This window comes from Protomyctophum bolini (genome assembly GCF_963924005.1).
Source record: "Protomyctophum bolini genome assembly, chromosome: 4".
In the NCBI taxonomy this organism is placed as follows: domain Eukaryota; kingdom Metazoa; phylum Chordata; class Actinopteri; order Myctophiformes; family Myctophidae; genus Protomyctophum; species Protomyctophum bolini.
This window is the reverse complement of record NC_137865.1, coordinates 35,073,497-35,081,434: the sequence shown is the minus strand read 5'-3', so window position 1 is coordinate 35,081,434 and position 7,938 is coordinate 35,073,497.

The window sequence follows — 7,938 nt, the reverse complement described above, 5'->3', positions numbered from 1 at the left end:
GTAGCGCGTTGAAGGAACACGTTATACCAACCAGTTCCTTTCCCCTCCATCAGGCGCCCTGGCTGGCCACAAGTTCAATTTTTTTCAAAAAGCACGGTATCCACCCACAATTTCAAGAGGATACACATATTTCAAGATGGCCGCCACATTAACATTTAAATTAAAATTTGCGACGGGGCAACGATCCGATCCGCAGCGGGGGGACATTCGCTGCGATGCGAAAAAGCGATGGTCCGACATGCGCTGCTCCCGTGCTTGCGGTTAGGGTTAGGTTAGGATTGAGGTTTCGGATCAATATGCTGTCGGAAAAAAGACCTGCACCCGAAATGGATGGAGTTTTTAGATTAAGGGCTTTTTGTTTCTCATGTGTTAGACCAAGATTCAGTCAACCAGAAATTCCAACATGGTGGCCATTTTCCAAGATGGCTATGCAAAGCTCCGTAGAAGGCTCTGGTAAGGCTTGCATTTTTGCGAGGCAATATCCCCAGCACATAACCTAAGACAGGTAATGACAAGTGACCTGGATGACAGACTAAATTAATGGCAAGATACTAAATGATGGAAAGCTGTTGGCTATACTGAGTGGTGGTGATGCCAGGAGCTGAAATACCATCTTATATGTCTCACTGGTCTCTATAACAGAAATAAATCCCATCTAAGAACCCTTGAGAAAGTCATCTCAGGCTCAAACAGACATCTTTCCCCTGGTTCTCTCAGAACTGGTCAACTACATTGTAGAAACCAGTCTCAGTTCTGATGGTCTTACCATCTTCCGTCTCGCAGATATGACCAACCTGTAGGCCTACCAGCAGCGTCTGGAGCAACTAGGTGTAAACAAACTTACAGTAAACTCTACCAGATTAAAGGAACAACTGTTAGAAGAGATCCCTGAATTCCATGAAGCTCACAAACAGGGCAGAGATGTGCTCCTGGCTTTCCAGGGAGATGTAGGCATTGCTCTCTTTCAAGCTGCAGAATACTCAGAGGCACTTATCATGGCCAAGGCCGCCAAAATCCTGAGAGGGCACACTCTGGACAATTAGTTTTTTTTTTAATGTATTTCTTTGCAGCAGAAATAAGCAGGAGGCAACAGCATCTCCCACTGGCTGATGCAGCCAGCAAACTATGACAAACAGAAAATATCACCACGACAAGGTTAACAGTCACCCTAACCCTTGTGACTGTTAACCTTGTCGTGGTAAGGGAGCTTGTGTACCTCACTGAACCTTGAGAGCTACTGTATGCCGGATGGGAGGCGATTCCTGGCAGCTTTTATCACACCGGACAGGTCAAAGGCAAGAGGTCAGACAAAGCACAGTCATACAACCCCTGTTGACCTTGTCTTTTTAGGGGAAAAAAGCGGTCTACGACCAGGCCTGGAATTTCATCCTTCTAGGGGCAAGGCCTGCACTTGGCCTTTAGTGTGGTCAACAATGGCATGAAGGCCATTAATTAAAACAATGATTTTAAGTCCCCGGTCATAATTATTTTAGCTTAAAAGTTAAGGATGATTACATTTATTTTATTAACATTGGTTCAGAACAGTGCTTCTTAAATAAATAATCACAGCTTTAAATAACAAAATCTAAGTAGCTACTGTTGTAAAATATTGTAAACATGTCTGTGACATGTATTGGGGTCCCAGTCCAGAGATGAAAATCTCTTATAGGCCTACTATGTTTACCCAGGGTAACTGGACTAAGCTCAAGAACTTGTTTACAGCCAGGCCCTGCTTATAGAACATTTCATGGTAGGGGTTCAATGCCTTGTTCAAGGGCACTTCAGCGGTGGTAATTTAAACGTGCTGGTCCGGGGATACGAACTAGCGACCTTCCGATATCAAGACCGCTCCGCAAACCGTTCGGACACCGCTGCCCTATAGGCCTATAGGCTAATTTAGATACATTTAATGTGGGGGTCCTTGAAATTAAAATGGCTGAGGATCACTGGGTTAAACTGTGAGTTAATTCACAGAAAATACAATGACAGCCTACATAACTTTTGAATGAGGGCTTGGTTTAGAAAAGCCTATATTTTGTGCTAAATTAATATATTGTATAACACAGAAATAAGATTTCCCCATTCAGACACAGAAGTACAGGCCTATGTCTGCATTAAATTGTCTAAGGAAAAAACAAATACCTCATGTCATGTCACTCACTATAGCTGCTGCAGTTGTTTCAGTTCATTTTAAGCTCTGTATAGAGATTCAAAATGTTATAGGATACACTTTCTGTTGTAGTGTAGTTTGTTAAATTGGGAAGCTTAACGATGTTTAATTGACTACAGGCGATAGAGTGAGAGACAACGCGTTGTTGTCACAACGCTGCATACCCATGCAGCTGTGCATGGGTTGAGATGAGTGGATGCTTTTTTTTTTTTTTTTTTTAACATGATCACAACTTCAGTTAGCGTCTTGTGTTGTTGTTGTTGTTGTTGGAAGCTGTTGCTGAATTAAGGACTTTTCAGATGGAATAATTTATTTGGAACAATAAAGAAGACACGTAGCCTACGCAGCAGGAGGACTGCCCAGGGAAACAGGTAAGACTATACGTTTGCACCCGACAAGCTCAATATTGTTCAACTGTGTAAAACATGAGGGCTGCGCAGTTTATCAATTTAATTGACCCAAATGAACCTGCATTTATAACAGTGAAGGGCCCGTTACTTTAGTATTACCCCGCTCTGAATCTCGTCAGCCATCATCTCCCTTCATGTTTGTTATGAAATAACAGCAGAATAGCAGCGTGGCTGGGCGCTGTTTTTGATTGATTGATTGATTGATGAAATATTTATTAACAGTTTGAATTAGTACATTTCAAGCACAACTCAATACAAAGACTGTTAACTGTGAGTGGACGACCCAATAATGCATTACACTTGTTTACAAGAGGGTCCACCATGTTCAAATCACACATTTAGAGACGTACAAAATCACATCTAGCCAAAGAACAGAACAGTAATTCATCATGAGGAGGTAAAAAAGGGAAAATGTCTTAATGACTGTTTGTTGGGCGTTCCACATTTTGGTGGCATAATAGGAGCGGAAATAATGTAGTCCCTTGTTTGTACCAAATCTGCGTTGCACATGGTTTGTTGCACTCCCTCTGGTGTTGTGGGTGTGGACTTCGTTGACATTAAGGAAGTATTTAGACAGGTACATGGGTATCTTGGTGGTGTAGCGAATCTTGTGGACCAGACCCATTGCAAGATGCTGTACTCTGTCGTCGACCCTAAGCCATCCCAGCCTGTCAAAGTGGGCAGGGGTGAGGTGGGTTCTGGGGGTGAGGCCAAGTAGGTGCCTGACCAGAGGTGCTCTGTGGTACCAAGAGGTGCATGCATAGTCAAAGAAACCTTGTACTACGAGGGCTCCTGTTAGGCCGGGCCGGGTCTTCAAGGTGTTTTTGTTGACCAGTGAGGAGATCCTGTAAAGCAGCGGTTCCCAAACCTTTTTGGCCATGCACCCCCTGTTACCTCCCGACATATATTTCCTTTTTATCCACATATATGCACATATATGAACCTGAATATGGCATAATATATGCACCATAGGCTATATTCTGCAGTACCATATATTGTCATAATAATACATTTAAAATGAAACCATAGCACCACCATTAGACTTTTCATGTTGCGCACCCCCTAGAAGGCACTCACACACTGCAAGGGGTGCACGCACCACAGTTTGGGAACCACTGCTGTAAAGGAATCTTGTTCTTTGGTTGACTTTTTTGATTACGTTGGTGGCCATTTTATCACCAGAAAGATTAGCCTCCAGCAGGGCTGGACTGGGACAAAAATTCGACCCGGGTATTTTCGTGTGAATTTGGCCCAGACCGGCCCACCACAACCAGCACGCTGATAGCAGAATTAAACTCTACCGCCTTTTCTGTCGCGACACACACAAACAAACAAGCCCTAATGCCACCACATTTACAGAACAACATAGACCTAAATGATACAAACGAACAGACAACTACACAACTAATCATGGCGGCCCCCTACCCCCTGTGGCCAGTCCAGCCCTGGCCTCCAGGATGGAACTTGTAATTTAATATTTTCTTGTGATAATATTGTCACCAACTCTAACCAATAAGCCATCTGCCTTGCTGAGGTTACTATTTGATCGAAAGAGAATGGATTCAGTTTTTCCCAGGTGTAAAGATAGTTTGCGAGCCAGGTGCAGATTCTACCGAGTTCAGAGCTGAGGGCCTTTTCAACCTGCAGTTTGTTCCTGTCCGAGACTCAAATGGTTGCAAGTGTGCACTGCAACCATTTAAAAATAGCCGACCTACAAGTGTGCAACCATTTGAAAATAGCCGACCTACAACTATGCAACCATTTGAAAATAGTCGACCTACAAGTGTGCAACCATTCATGAGCTTGTAGTTGGCGAATGTTCACAGCAGAATATAGGGACGTTATAGAGAGCCGCAGTCCCGCCCCCGGCGAGCGGCCCAGAAGACAATTTCCAATTATTTTTTTCCCATAGACGTTTCAGAAATAATTTCCTAAAGACCTTTAGGCCTCGGACAAAACCAACTCGGATCGTGACATGACAATAAACTATTTTTTTTAGCTGAACAAATAATTAGAAAGAAGAAAAAAAGAGCAGCGTACAACACTTTTGAAAATACGTTTTTATTTTATTTTTATTGTCATGATTTGTCACCATCCGAGTTGGCTTTGTCCGAGGCTTAAAAGGTCTTTAAAGAAATACTTTCTGAAACGAAAAATTAACGAGACATTTTTTTCCGGGCCGTAATGAAAGGGGGCCGGGACTGCGACGCTCTAAAGGGTTAAAAACCGGACATTGTTATAAGAAAATGGGGTCCAACAGGAGCAGCATGAGGAATGGCTCAATAAATTCAGCCAAACCTGAATCTGGACTGTACAGTATTATGTTCTTCTATAGCTCCAAATATACCACTTACAAAATGTCATACACTGACCATGCAAAATGTTCTGCTGTCCCTTGCAATGTCATGCTCTTCAAAATTCAACAACACTTTTGGGGTTCTCTTGTTTTTACTGCATTGCTCCAATAGGTGGCAATCTAATTGCCTGTAAGTTGAAGCTGTGCTCAGCTTAGTCTCAAATTCAGGTTCCTCAAATTTGAACGTGACATTAGATCCTATAAAGTTCAGTTTTCTGAGAAAAAGAGAGGGAGAAAAAATCTTTATTGTTCTGGAAGCCACGGACATTCACAAGAATATCAACAAAACAAGGAAAAGAATAGCAATCACTCTTACCTATACATTGAAAGGTTTTTGGAAATATTTGTTCCTGTATTGTGAACACAGGTTTGCCTATATATTGGGACACAATCATATAGCAAACCAGTCATATGAATGGCAGATACATGCATACTTACATAAATTAATGTGCTTGAAAAAAGTCCCCATTGTATAAATCCACATATTCCCCCAGCAAAGACCCAAAGAGAGACCTGAGGAATACCTCAGTTTACATTGAATGGCATCCACTTCAATGCCTAATATTAGTGACAACAAGCAGTTTTTGAATGATGCACAATTGCACATTTAATTTACATTAGGCCCTATGCTAAGAAGTGGTATGTCTTTGTGATAGTCGTACTGTTTACTACTGTAAGTCAGAAGAAGTTGACAATCAAACACAACACAACATATCACCATTTAGTATTTTGTATAGGTTTACAAAAGCATTCTACAGAGGAATATGAAACATCAGATACATTGAATTGCAGCACTTGGGAAAAGGGTGGATGCAAGCATGCAACTCCACCAATTATTCAGCTCAACAAATAATGCAGTAGATTGGGAAAGTGGTGGGGTAATGAGCCCATTCAATTAAGCAAATGAAAATGGATAAAAACAGGATGCAGTTGATCCTATTTGGTCGCATGGATGAATGGCCAAGTGTGCAGCGGAGGCAACACAAGATATTTGCCAATGATTGCACGTCACACCCATGTATGCACGTATTGCTCATGCACGCAAGAGAAACGGTCACAAGTTCACCCTCTTTCCTGTCAAGGTCCATTATTAATTTCTTTGGTATTTCAGCCACGGTCCACCATTTGATGACATTTTTATCCACAATTCCATGCTGTATTGATGTTGGTACCATTAGGAGAGATAACAGGCAAACATCAAAATAGATGTTTGCCTGTTATTATTATGTAGAACATTCTCTAATTGTGTAGACTTCTTGTAAATACTGTAAGTAATGCAGATGCTTAACAATAATTGTCTCCACCAGGCCGAAGGCATGGGGAGAGAGTATGTTTTGCACTCTGTCCGTCCGTCCGTCCGTCCGTCCGTCCGTGTGTGTGTGTGTGCGCGCCACACACTCCTTGGATGCCAATGATGAACCTCTGCCCCAAATTATTCAGAACGGCCTGTTATAGCGCCACCATGAGGCCGTTTTGTACACATTTTATCGATACATCACAGAAATCGGTATACACTATCCCTATCGTATGGAGACCTGTGCCCCGAGGGGCACTTTTTCTAGTTCTAATAAGGGTCCATTTGGTTACCAACTCTCCATCATTTAGCTGGGGACCACCTGGAACCTCCTTAAGGACCACTGGTGGTCCTTGGACCACTGGTTGAAATCCACTGACATAGGACATTGTCTTTGTACACTGGGACTTGTAAAGCACGACACAATATGGCATACAACAGTGGTTCTCAAAGTGGGGTCTGGGGGGGGTCCCCAGCTAAATAGTTTGTAACCAAATGGACCCCGATGGGTCTGTAACCATTACATTAGTACACTCACAGAGTTAAATTAACATTGATTTTGCAATAAAAATTGGGATCCCAGAGATAGAAATGCCATTAAATTTACAATTTAGGCATTTAGCAGACGCTCTTAATCCAAAGCGATTTACATTAGGCAATAACAAAAGCATGGCATACATCACATATAAAAAGTAGTTATAAATGGGGGGTCCGTAGCCTAATGCATATCAAACAGAGGGTCCTTGAAATTAAAATGGTTGGGAATCACTGCTAGAGCCGTACAAATATTCTCTTATGGGGGTCCCTGCATGGCATACGTTTTCAAATAGTGTCAATTTGGGGGTCCTTGGCATGAAAACGTTTGAGAACCGCTGGCATACAAACATAAAAGCAGCAAGTAAATGCGGACAGAACTGTCACCAATGAACAGCAGCCTGAGTGACAGTGAATGATCATGTTGCTTTGAAAAGGCATGCAGCGTGGTGGGTGTGATCAATTCCTGTCACTGAGGCACCACGTTACTAATAATAAATATATGAAAACATCATCAATATCATAGTGTAATCAAAGAGTACACCATCCAACCCAATTAAGAACTCTCTCTCTCTCTCCTCATGCTGGAATCTACATTGAATATTATGACTGAGAAAGGACAGCTCGTAGTCACGATGCCATCAAATCTTTTATTATTATTATTTTATTTTTTTTGGAAAAATAAAAATGTTGATGGCATCGTGACTACGAGCTGTGCGGCCTCTTTCCTTTCTCAGTCATAGTTGTATCTCCTGCGGTCAGCACCTCCCCACTACTGGTGTGCGCTCCTACCTTTCTGTTTGTTGGAATCTACATTGAACACATTTCTTGCATGACTGAGGAAAAAGAAGGAAAAAAATACACAACTTTTCCATATTCTGATAATTAAGGGCTAGTTCAAGGAGTAAACCAGTAAACCGCCCTTTCTCAGCAATCTCACAATCCCGCTGTATATATGCCAATGAGAAAAACAGTCCTAATAGTACACAGCTGCTTTTTCGTGGGGCGCTTCCAGTTGGAAATTAGACGGTTTGTATGAAAGAAGTCCAAGGAGCAAAATCATCCCCCCCGATATCCAAAGTGAAGGACAGCCCCTATTCCAGTTCCCACAAAAGTACACCGCAAACCCAGAGGCCCCTGGAAGCTGCTTCCCTTGTAATATTTGGAATAACGG